We start from the raw sequence: 12,781 nt of genomic DNA on the forward strand, positions 1-12,781 counted from the left end.
ATATCCCAGTTGAGACTATTTCCCTTTCTAAAATACCTTTGCCTTCTCTACTGCCTCTCCAACTCCAAACACTACCTTAAGGTCTATCCTTTCCTTGAAGTTGCTTTCCATCTATTTGATAGGATCTATGTATTACTGCCTATGATATCTAGGCATTATGGGCCTTATGTATAGTTATGTCTCAACAACAGAACTGACAAGTCTCTTCCTTGGAGGCAGGACCATGTTACCCATCTTGGTGCCCCTGAAAACCTCTCACAATACTGTGCATGTGGTGGGTGATTAGTGCTCTCCCAGCATGAAACTGATTTTACCCAAGAGTGGTGTGAGTGTATAGGTCATGGAATCTCAGAGCTAGAGGAGACCTCCTTGCAATGTTTTAACACCAGAGTCCACAGGAGGGGGGGTGGCGCAGCTGAAAGTTAAAGTACCCTCCCGGGTTTCGGCACCAAATGTAAGGTTTTTTGGATTTGGCTGGCACCAGAGAAAGAAAGATGAGCAGAGTTGGAAGGGATAAGTAAAGAGGCTTTATTGGGGCACTCCTGGATGAGGGTAATGAGTCCCAAGAGAGGGACCCGGGCGAGATTCTCGGGTCCCAGGAGAGAGCGAGACCCGGAAAGTCGCATCGCCCAGAAGTCTGAGTGGGTTTATATATGTTTTTAGGGCTGGGGATAGGGGTTTCTTTGGCAGGAAGATTTATGGGGGGGAGAGCAAGGAATTGTCCCTTGTAGTTTTAGGGCGGGTATTGAGAAATAGGAGGGGCCGGTAGTATGTGTGGACTCTAGGAACCCAGACTCTTATCAGGGTAACCATCCAGGTCTGGTCGTCCTTTAACTTAGCTGGGCCTAGCAGGCATTGTCCTTGGCAGGTCTCGTGGGCTTTTTCTTTTTCCATTAGGGAGGGGAGGGGTGCCCGCCACCAGCTTTACAGGTACATAAAAATGAAAGGACTATAAAATAATGAAGGGACTAAAAAAACAGTCCCTCCCAATCAAGAAGGCATGCTTGCCTGTGTCCATAACAATGTAATGTGAGAAACATTCTGATGGAGGTGTGCACAGGGGCAGTGAGAACTCAGGAAAGAAAGCAATCAGCGTCTGCCCAGCCCAGAATTGAAGCAAAGTTCACTTAAGTAGTGACAGGAGTTGAACACTACAAGGGTGCTCTGAAGCCAGAATGGATTTTTGCCCTTTGTTCATTTATTTCTGTGTTGTTTTGTTTTAAAATAAATCTTGTGCTTCCTAGGAAAAAAGGTAAAATCATGACAGGTTGGTGGGGGCAAAAAGGAGGCTTTTGGGTCTCTGACCATTGACAACAGAGAACAGCCTTTCCACTGAGCCTTAATCAATCAGGTGTGGTATGGGGGTGGGAATTAGAGGAAAAAGTGGAAGAAGAGAGTGGTTTATTGCTGTTCACAAAAAAAGCAATAAAATACTTTGCCCCGAGCTGCATGAGAGTCATAATTGGCATGATAAGCTATCATTTAACATGAGGAGGAAATTGAAGTTTCATTTCCTTGCTTTTGTGGCACCCCTTGAACTGAGTTGATGACACCATTCAGTCAGTCAGCATGAGGCCTGCCTTACCAATTTTGTTTTGCAAAACAAAGCCAGTCACGGTCAAACTCAGTTGGTCAATTCCATAGATTAACATGCGAGGCCCCTGAAAGCAAGGCAGCTGGGATAGCTCCGGCTGGGAAACCATGGGTTAATTCCAGGCCAGCCTGGCAGGGAGCTTCATAAGATCTTTTAGGACCCTGGTGCCCTCCCACTCCTCACACCTCCAAGAGCTTCCCACACTCCTCAGTGTCCTGGGGTTGATTCTAAATAATCTCCAGAGTTTAAAGGACAGGTCGAGGTTGAGGGTATGGAAGCATTTCCCCATGTTTTATAATCCTTATAATCTTATAATCTTCAGCCCAATTTCTACAGAGCCAGGCTGGGTAGCACCATGTGGTATAAAAAACCTGGCTGGAATCTATAAGAGCACAAACAGGAAAACAAAATTTTAAGAGACAAGAATACAAAATCTCTTTCCAATCTTGGGCTCCAGTAGGGATCCCTACACAACCCACACAACCTAAAGAAAACAGTGAGGATGAAACTATTGTTAAAGTGTTACTGAACGAGCCAGACATTGCTTGTTGCCTCTACGGCTAAGATATCAGAAAAGAATTGTTGATTTTCTTGGAGGATGATCCAAGCCCATTTTTGATTCCTTTCCGATATCTAAAAGTTGATAAAAAACTGAGGTCACTTTTGAAGAGATCACAGTCTGGAGCTCTTCAAAGTTCCCATTTAGCTGAGATAAATTCCATTGTTTCTATCTTTCTGAATTCTGATATTTCTGGTGAAACCCCCGTCCCCCAATTCTGCTGATAATACATAAGGACTATTCAAAAGCCAAACAAAAAAAAAAATTGTACCTGCAAATAAAGCTGCCCAAATAATAATGGGATTCATGTTCCGAAAGGAGAGTAGGGCTGGGCACAGTGGCTCACGCCTGTAATCCTCGCATTTTGGGAGGCTGAGGCAGGAGGACTGCTTGAGGCCAGGAGTTGAGAGCAGCCTGAGCAAGAGCGAGAGTGAGACCCCGTCTCTACAAAAAATAGAAAAATTAGCTGGGTGTGGTGGCTCATGCTCGTAGTCCCAGCTACTTGGGAGGCTGAGGCAGGAGGATCACTTGAGCTAAGGAGTTTGAGGTTGCTGTGAGCTATGATGACGTCACGGCTCTCTAGCCCAGGAGACAGAGCAAGATTCTGTCTCAAAAAAAAAAAAGAAAAGAAAAGAAAGAGAGAGAGAGTAAGGTAATATTTTAGTTCTCTGAAGGTTGTCTTGCATTTTTCCAAAAGGATTTATTCCTGCAATCTTATGTGACTATTGATACTTTTTAATTTTCAGGAAATCAAGGGAGGCAATTAAGTATTATGGGAAAGTGCTGCAGATTTTGCCACAGATTTTACTATAATGCCATGCAAATCACTTTTTGAGCTTCAAGATCTTTATTATAAAAAACGGGGACTGGGTTAGGTTGCATTAGATATTCACAATTATTTTTTCAAATTCTAAAATTCTATTCTGAGCCTCTGAGTTTCTCTATCCTGTCAGTTTTGGCCTGTATATGATGCCCCATGCCGACTGCCATACAGAATGAGTTAGAATAAGTTACTTCTGCTTTCCAGAAATTTATAGCCTATAAAATAGCAATAGATGTTTTTGATGTACATATAGTCTCATGGTTAGATTTCACTAATTTGAATTTTGTGCTAAAGGAAGCTTATTTGTTTTGCCTAAGATTGCTTTGGATCAATTAATACAAAAACCAAAAAAAAAAAAAAAGGAAGCTTATTTGTATATTATATTTAAAAAGGGGTTGATATTAAATTAACATCACAAATAAGACTGCAGATGGAGGTTTTTAACTGCTTATGACAACAACCTTTTCAAGTGCTGCTTCTCAAAGAGCTCCTGGCATGATGAGTGGCATTCTGGATATAAGCCTGAAACCTGGATCTAGTTTAGGTTCAGCCATTAGCTTGTCTCTTAGCCTCTCAACTTTGTTTGCTTTGACTATAAATTGCAGGGTTGGGGCCAGGCATGGATTGATTGACATCAGGAATTCGAGACCAGCCTGAGCAAGAGCGAGACCCTGTCTCTACTAAAAATGGAAAAAATTAGCCGGGCATGGTGGCACACATCTCTAGTCCCAGCTCCTCGGGAGGCTGAGGCAGGAGGATCACCTGAGCCCAGGAGTTTGAGGTTGCTGTGAGCTAGGCTGACGCCACAGCACTCTAGCCCAGGCAACAGAGTGAGATTCTGTCTCAAAAAAAAAAATAAAAAATTACAGGGTTGGATTAAGAGGTTTAAAATTAATTGGTGAGGTCAGGTGCAGTGGCTTATGTCTGTAATCCCAGCACTCTGGGAAGCCAAGGCAGGATTGCTTGAGGCCAAGAGTTTAAGAACAGCCTGGGCAACACCGTGAGACCCGTTTCTACAAACAAATATATAAGCCGGGTGTGATGGTGGGAGGATCACTTGAGCCCAGGAGGTCAAGGTTACAGTGAGCTATGATTGGGCCACTGTACTCCAGCCTGGGTGCCAGAGAGAGACCCTATCTCTAAAAAGTTAAATAAATTGGCAAAGCTTTTTTTCAAGCAGTTATGTAAGCAAGAGCAAGTAGTGGTTAAGTGTACATATGGCATTAGTGCCTTTAGTAATATGGTGAATGAAAAGGGATGTGGAAGTACTTTCTGAGTGATAAAGGAAGAAAACCTATGATTGTCAGCCACAAAAAGCAATAGCACAAACTTAATAAAGCCCCAAATTTCACTCCATTGATTTATACATAATAAATCCATTAAATAAAGGAACTTGATTTGTACACATTTGGCTCTGTGAGAAAAATAAGAAGTTTCCCCTGTCTGTGAAAAAGTATCATGAAGTAGTGGAAAGGCTTTAGAGGTAAATGTAATTTAGCTCTGTGGGGGAAAGAAAATCTTTTCCTCACCCATCCTAGGTTCATGGCTGAGGCCCCTGTAACAACAGACATTTCAAAATCCTGGCTCTACTAATTCTTAGATGAGGCCTCTAGATCAAATCACTCTAATCTCAGGGTTGTTGTGAGAATTAAATAACATAATTGAAAGTACATAGCACAGTGCTTGGCATATGATAGATAACAATAGATAGTAATCTTTCCATTAATGATGGGTACATAATCCATATATATATGTATGTTAAATAAAAATATTAGAGGGAATTGGCCAGATGCAGTGGCTCATATCTATAATATTAGCACTTTGGGAGGCTTAGGTGGAAGGATCACTTGTGGCCAGGAGTCCAAAACCAGCCTCAGCAACATAGTGAGACCCCCTGCAATCTCTACAAAAAAATTTTTTTTTTTTTTTTTTTTTTTTTGAGACAGAGTCTCACTTTGTTGCCCGGGCTAGAGTGAGTGCCGTGGCGTCAGCCTAGCTCACAGCAACCTCAGACTCCTGGGCTTAAGCGATCCTACTGCCTCAACCTCCCGAGTAGCTGGGACTACAGGCATGAGCCACCATGCCCGGCTAATTTTTTTGTATATATATTTTTAGTTGGCCAGATAATTTCTTTCTATTTTTAGTAGAGACGGGGGTCTCACTCTTGCTCAGGCTGGTCTCGAACTCCTGACCTCGAGCGATCCACCCGCCTCGGCCTCCCAGAGCTAGGATTACAGGCGTGAGCCACCGCGCCTGGCCTCTACAAAAAATTTTTTAAAAAAATTAGTTGGGTGTGGTGGTACACGCCTGCAGTCCCAGCTAGTTGGGAGGCTGTGCCAAAAGGATCACTTGAGCCCAGGAGTTTAAGGTTGCAGTGATCCACGATGACACCCCTGCACTCTAGCCCAGGCAACAGAGCAAGACCTTGTCTCAAAAGAAAAAAAAAAAAAGAAAAAAACCAACAAATACTAGAGGGAAATAGTGATAGCTAACATTAATTGTTTACTCTGCGCCAACAGGCGCTATTAGTTACTTTCATGTACATTATCACATTTCGTCCTCACAGCAACCCTGTGAGATGGATACTATCATTATCCCCATTGCAAAGATGAGGAAACTGAGACTCAGCAAGATTAAGCAACTTTTCCCAAGGTCACAGAGCTAGGAAGTCATGGAGTTATAATAAAATCTGCTTTGCTGCCTCCAAAGGCCAAATGCTAAACCATTCCATAATGTACTGCTCAGTATATTACGTCAAGGGAGTATATTATTAACTGCCAGACAAGTCAGAATTTAAGTATGAGTAGTTCACAGGCACAAGAGACAAGCACTTATTAGAGCAAAATTATAGGAAATTGTCTTGTAGGCTAGAAATTGTATACACAGAAAAGAGGTGGGTCTTCCAATGTTTGTGGTGTGGGGGAGTGGGAGCAAAAGCAGAGAACAGCTTTGGCAAATGTAGACAGGAATGAGCAAGGTGAGCAAACAGCCCACTCTAGCTAGAGCAGAGTCCATAAAGGTAGGTTTGAGGAGATAAGTTTAGAAAGATAAGCATTGGCCAGTCTCTGGGAGCCCTGAATGCCAGACTAACATAAATATGATTTTTTTTTACTGTATTAGGTACACACTGGATACTCGATAAGTAATTGTTGATTATTACAAAGTAGAGAGAATTAATTTCAAACCTAGCAACCTAGTGGATATAGGAAACCTGTTTTCAAGACAGGCAGTGTCCATTCAACTTGAGTCCCCTGGCCAATTGGAACAGCGACAAATCATGTTAGTACACTGTTTTTAATTCCTCCGCTCTGGGACATGCTTCATAACTTCAAAATGTTGACAGCAACCATGTGGAGGTCAGAACCCACTAATAGAGATGAAGGGAGATGATCAAGATGAAGGCAGGAAAAAAAAAAATGGGGAGACTTTAAAAAGAATTGTTTACTCTGTGCCAGTAGGCACTGTTAGTTACTTCTACATATATTATCACATTTAGTCCTCACAGCAGCCCTGTGAGATGTATATAAAGAGCAAGAGGAGAAAAATATTACAAAAAGATGAAAAAGCGTGGAATCTAGCCGAAAGGCCAGCTCAGATGGCTGAGGAGAGCCTAGGGGCCAGGCCTCAGACCTAGGTAACTACTGAAGATTGAGGGGAGGGGCGCCCCGACCTATAGGAAGCTCAACAAAGGGCTGGCTTCCTGCATATAATAGTGCGTTCAGGCTGGGATCTTCCATTTTAGCAACAGAAAGAGGGATCTAAGTAATAATATGATTTCATCAATGGGATAATACCCTAATAATATTACATTTTTACTTAATTTGGGATATATATTTGTTTCTCACCACGAAGAAGGCAATGGTTTCAAATATTACATTTTCTCAAACTACCCCTGAGAGGCATGAAGGAATTCATAATGGTTTGCCATTTATGTGTTGAACCTGTATCTCTAAAAGCTACAAACAGGCCAAGTTAGACTAGAACTTGGGGGTTCTATTAGATATAGTACTTCAATTGCGCTTTGAAATGAAATCTTTAAAGCCTAAAAATTTTCATTTGGGATGGTTCGTCCCTACCCAGTCATTGAATGGTTAGGAGTTTGGCATGGCTAATTCTTCACAGTCCATTTTCTAAATAACATTATAAAAGCAAGCACCATTGGAAAGGATGTGCTTGTTTCTAAAGCTTCAACTTCATTGTAGACTGACTGCTTTATATTGGTCCTTGTCTAACCATTTTATGGTGCAAGGAGGCTCTAACAACATATATATGTTAAAGACTCTTTGAAATGTTCTCACATCGGCAAGGACCAGAAACACTAGGTAAAGTCCAGAGAGGTTGTCATTCTGGCCCCAACATAAAGGCCACCCAGAAGGATCAGGATTTTATAATCCTGATTAAGGTAAGATTTATTAACCCCCTCACCAAGATGGAGATGCTTATTCTGATAAAATAGCTTAACCCTTCTCAGGCCACAATTAGATAACTTGTGCTGAAAAGTAACTGGCTCCTAGCAGAAGAGTTGAGAAGGCTAAGTAAGCTCAGGAAGGCTGCTTCAAAATGAAAAAACTAAATCTCAAGATCCAAACTTCAAAAGAAAGTTTAAAGGAAAGACCCAGAAATTGTGCTTTAGGTTGATATACTGTTGGTAGTTTGTGTTTTTCAAGGGCTTTGGCTATTTCATTTAATGTGTCAAATTTATTGAATTAAGTTGTTCATAATATCCCCTAATTGTCCTTTTAATACCTGTAAGGTCTGTAGTGATCTGACAACTATTGGGCTGAATGAGTAAAGCTGGCTTGAGAAAGAAAAACAGGTGTGTGTGTGGGAATTTGAGCCTACTCTGATAGACCATATGAAGCCATAACTTTCTCAAGGAGCATTTCCCCCCACCTCAGCCAAAAAATGCAGATGAGGCAAGTGGAGGAAAGAAAAAAAAAGAAATGGAATTTTTTTATGGTTCTAATGCTGGAGCTGTTGGTCTGATTAGCCGCCCATTTGTCTGCAAGCGACTTTCTCCTCCCATTCTTTGCTCCATCACAGCACAGCCACTGCCCAGGAAGCCCGAGGAAGGGACTCCCTCTGGAGCTGATGGCAGTGGCACTTTGGAAAGTGCTGGCAGGGGGTGGGCTATAAAAAACAATTTGGTCTGGGAACAAAAGGCATCAATCACAGCAGTGTCATAGACCCTTGATTTGGATGGGGGGAGAGAACTTTCTTGGATCACCCTGGAAGCAGGAAAGGAAGAGACATCATTTTATTTAGTCATCTCCTCTTTCCAATGGACTAAAGGGTCTAATTAGATTAATAGAAAAGCTAATGCATGATTGCTCCACAGAGATCTTTCAGTCAGGTCCTTTCGTGCCGAGGGAGAAAGCTATTTCGTGTATAGCCTCTATCTAAAATTGCCAGAAATCACTGGACTCTACCCGTAGAAGCAAACTTCTCTATTAAAGGTTTTCACAAACCTGGGAGTTTCTGAGATTTAATTAACTGATAGGAGGCAATTATGGATCTTAAACAGAAGGTGTAAAGTTAGTATAGGCAATGTTATTAGTGAGGGGACTAACAAAAATAAAGAACCCAAGAAAAGCAACAATGTCACAAAACTAGCAGACTGAAAAGAATTGGGCCATCTCTAACTCAAGATCATAGCTTAATTTAAATAGTTCTTATAAAGAGTTAACTGCATAAGAGAAGTGGCAGTATTTCTGAGCTGGGAAAGTACTTCTCAAACACTGCGTAACTGTGATACTTTCAAATCAAGTTGATCCATGGCACCCTTAACCCCGGACAGACAAGCTATTGCCCTGCACTCACTTCTTCAAGCATTACCTCATTTTTCAGAACCTGCACCAATAGAAACTGAGGTAAGAATGTCCAAGTTAGACATGTACTATACTTCTTGGTTCAATACAAAAGACTGGCAAGAGGCCTGGAAAGAGAGGGCTTCTAGATGCCACCTGAGATCTAAACTTCTAAAGAAGTAAAGAATCTAAACTCCTGTTTCAAGTTGCAAGAGAGCTGCATGCTTGCTTACTTTCCTCTTTGGTTCTCTTTGACTCCTGCAGAAAGGAAGCAAACAAAGTAAACTGATACCTACATTATCATTCAGTGTGAGAAAAATGCATTAAGGCACCAGTACTTAACAACCAAAATGTGTGCATAACACTTTGGCACTACCTAACATAACAGGTTTATCAGAAGACAGAATTCTCCCCTTGTGGGTACCTAGGGAATAAACAAAAAGTCAGACCTCATTTTCCTATTCACTCTGTGCTATACTTTCCAGTTCTTGGCCCATGAAATAATGACATCAAATGTGTACCAAATTAAAGAATCCTATGACTAACTATATTTTCCATTTGCATGTGCCTTTGTCTATTTTATCTCCAAAATATATCTCAAATTAGTCTGCTTTTCTCTATTTTTTTCCCCTCATTTATTTATTGATTGATCAATTAATAGGGTCTCGATCTGTTGCCCAAGCTAGAGTGCAATGGCATCATCATAGCTTACCGAGACTTCAAACTCCTGGACTCAAGTGATCCTCCTGCCTCAGCCTCCCAAGTTACTAGGACTACAGGTGCACACCACCACACCTGGCAAATTTTCTATTTTGTAGAGATGGGGGATCTCACTATGTTGCCCAGGCTGGTCTCAAACTCCTGGCCTCAAGTGATTCTCCTGCTTTGGTGTCCCAAAGTGCTAGGATTATAGGCCTCACCTCCATTTTAAAAAAACAAATGGAAGGTCTGGACTAGAGCTGACTATCAACATGGGATTTTTCTGCTATAGACAATGCTGCCTCTTTTTTCCATGAGAGAGGCTTTGAATGTGGAAATGACCTCCTTAAAGCTGTCACGCTGGAATCACACTGTGAAAATGATTTGCTTTTTCCTGTATGTTCTTGGGCATTGCTCAAAATATAGCAACTTGTTATTCATTTTTATTTTTAAAATTTTGGTTTGTTTTCCCAACAAACCAAAACATCTGATGCTAAAGGAATTTTGAAATACAGCAGGCACAGTCTCAGAAGGAATATGCCCACAAACTCGGAAAAATACCAACACTGATAACTTACAAAACATCTTAGCTACAGATAGCTTGAAGATAGTCTATTGAAAATGAAGTGTTGCCAACCCTTTTAAAGTTGACATCCAGTCCCAGCACAGTGGCTCATGCCTGTAATCCCAGCACTTTGGGAGGCTGAGGCGGGAGGATTGCTTGAAGCCAGGAGTTCAGGACCAGCCTGGGCAATAGTGAGACCTCATCTCTAAAAAAAGAAAATTAAAAACCTAGCTGGGCCAGGCACAGTGGACTCTGCCTCAAAAAAACCAAAAAAACCTAGCTGGATGAGGTGACTCCTTCCTGCAGTCCTAGATACTCAGGAGGCTGAGCCAGGAGAATCGGCTGAGCCCAGGAGTTTGAGGTTGCATGAGCTATGAGGACACTGCACTCCAGCCCAGACAACAGAGCAAGCCCTTGTCTCAAAAAATAAAGTTGACACCATTACAAGATTCATTTTTTATAATCTTAATCTTTTTTAAAAAATCACAAAAGTAGTTACATGAACACTGTTGAAAAACTTAAAATATAACTAAGCAAAAATAAAAATAACATATTCCTACCATCCGGAGATTATAGATAATAACACTTGAGTGGTGATCTTTCTACATCTTATTCTGCATCCATTTATGTAGAATCATTAAAAAAATCATTCATTTTTAATTGAAATGAGAGTACCTTGTACATATTGCCTTATAACATGCTTTTTTCAGCTAACAATCTTTACTTTTCAAAGCAATAAATTTTCACCTCATCTAATACTCAGTCTAGATTCAAATCTTTCTAGTTGTCTCAAAAATATCCTTTATAGATTGTCTGCCTAAATCAGGACCCAATCTAGGAACAAGCATTGATTCTGATTATATATCTTAATTCTCTTTTTATCTAAAACAGTCCCTTTATGGCTGGGCACAGTAGCTCACGCCTGTAATCCTAGCACTCTGGGAGGTCGAGGTGGGAGGATTGCTTGAGGTTAGGAATTTGAGACCAGCCTGAGCAACAGCAAGACCCCGTCTCTACTAAAAATAGAAAGAAATTATATGGACAACTAAAAATATATAGAAAAAATTAGCTGGGCATGGTGGCGCATGCCTGTAGTCCCAGCTACTCGGGAGGCTGAGGCAGGAGGATCGCTTGAGCCCAGGAGTTTGAGGTTGCTGTGAGCTAGGAGGACGCCACGGCACTCACTCTAGCCTGGGCAACAGAGCGAGACTCTGTCTCAAAAAAAAAAAAAAAAAAGAAAGAAAAAATTAGCTGGGGGTGGTGGTGTGTGCCTGTAGTCCCAGCTACTGGGGAGGCTGAGATAGGACGATTGAGCCCAGGAGTTTGAGGTTCCTGTGAGCTAGGCTGATACCACAGCACTCTAGCCTGGGCAACAGAGCAAGACTCTGTCTCACAAAAACAAAAAAATTAAAAAAATAAAAGTCCCTTTTCTCAAGACATCAATTTGTTGAAAAGACCAGGGCAGCTGTTGTGTAGAACATTCCACCTTCTGAATTTTTCTGATTACTTCTTTTCAGTGTCCTACATTTATTGTAAGCCAGGAGTTGGGCCTGAAGCTTGATACATGGTACAGGCCAGGCTTGGTGGCTCATGCCTTTAATCTTAGTACTTTAGGAAGCCAAGGCAGGAGGATCACTTGAGGCCAGTAGTTTAAGGCTGCAGTGAACTACATGTGCTGCTGTACTCCAGCCCAGGCAACAGAGCAAGACCTTGTCTCCAAAAAAATAAAATAAAACAAAAATTACAATAACTGTAAAAAATATTTTTTGGCTTAATCATTTGAAAAGTCACAAACTCATAAGCTTTATCCCTAAATATTTCAGGACATATCACTTAAAAATAGTAACATTCTTCCTTTATGGCCATATTTTCACCCTATAAAAATGAGCAATTATTCCCTAATATCTAAATCTCCTCAATTGTGTCCTAAAGGTCTTTCATAGACTTTTTTTTAAAATCAAGATCTACTTGTGTTTGGTTAAGATATCGCTTTCATCTATTTTAATCTAGAAAAGTTCTCCATTTTTTGTTTCATAATGGCACTGACTTTTTGAACAGATGAGGCCAATTTAAATATTTACTCTTAATAAAAGTGTTTTATAACCTAGATCCTTTTTTTAAAGTAAATTAAAATTTCTTTAAGAACTGAGAATTTTATATTTTTTTCAAACTAATACCTTGTCACAAAAACATAATTGGGAAATACTAACCTAAGGACTATTTGGTAGGGTACCCAACCATTTTGTCCAGGACTAAAAGGGCTCCCAGTGATACAACCAGGAAAATCCCCGGCAAACAAGGAAGAGTCGTCACCCAAATGTTTGGTCATCCTTGGAGGGCACTTATTAGTGCTGAAGAAATAGTTATATAAGTGATTAGTTAAAATTATCCTCTGATTCTGACCATTTTCAATATACCAAATAATTATTTATACATTTATACTTTTAAAAAATTAATTTTTTCATGTCAGATAGGTAATATGCTGACAACGTAACAAGGTTTGAGGGAGGTACATCTTACACGAGTGTCAAAACCCAATCATTATGCTTATGAATTGCAAAAGGATCTATACATTTTTAACTAGACTAAACTGTGCATTAATTATACATTTAGATATAGGATACATGCTTGGGAAAATGTAAACTAAACTTACATGTCTTCTCAAACTTAAAAAAGTATATATATAGCAACATTATATCAGTTTTCTATAATTTAATGTTACATCATTGTTAAA

At 40.5% G+C, this 12,781-nt stretch overlaps 1 non-coding gene across 1 annotated transcript; it reads right to left on the minus strand.

Annotated features, from left to right (window-relative positions):
- Positions 1 to 12,511: 12,511 nt before the first annotated feature.
- On the minus strand, positions 12,512 to 12,613 carry LOC123639084. Its single transcript, XR_006735648.1, has one exon. It is a non-coding gene; the product is annotated as a small nucleolar RNA U13 (small nucleolar RNA).
- Positions 12,614 to 12,781: the final 168 nt, after the last annotated feature.

Source organism: Lemur catta, chromosome 5 (genome assembly GCF_020740605.2).
Source record: "Lemur catta isolate mLemCat1 chromosome 5, mLemCat1.pri, whole genome shotgun sequence".
In the NCBI taxonomy this organism is placed as follows: domain Eukaryota; kingdom Metazoa; phylum Chordata; class Mammalia; order Primates; family Lemuridae; genus Lemur; species Lemur catta.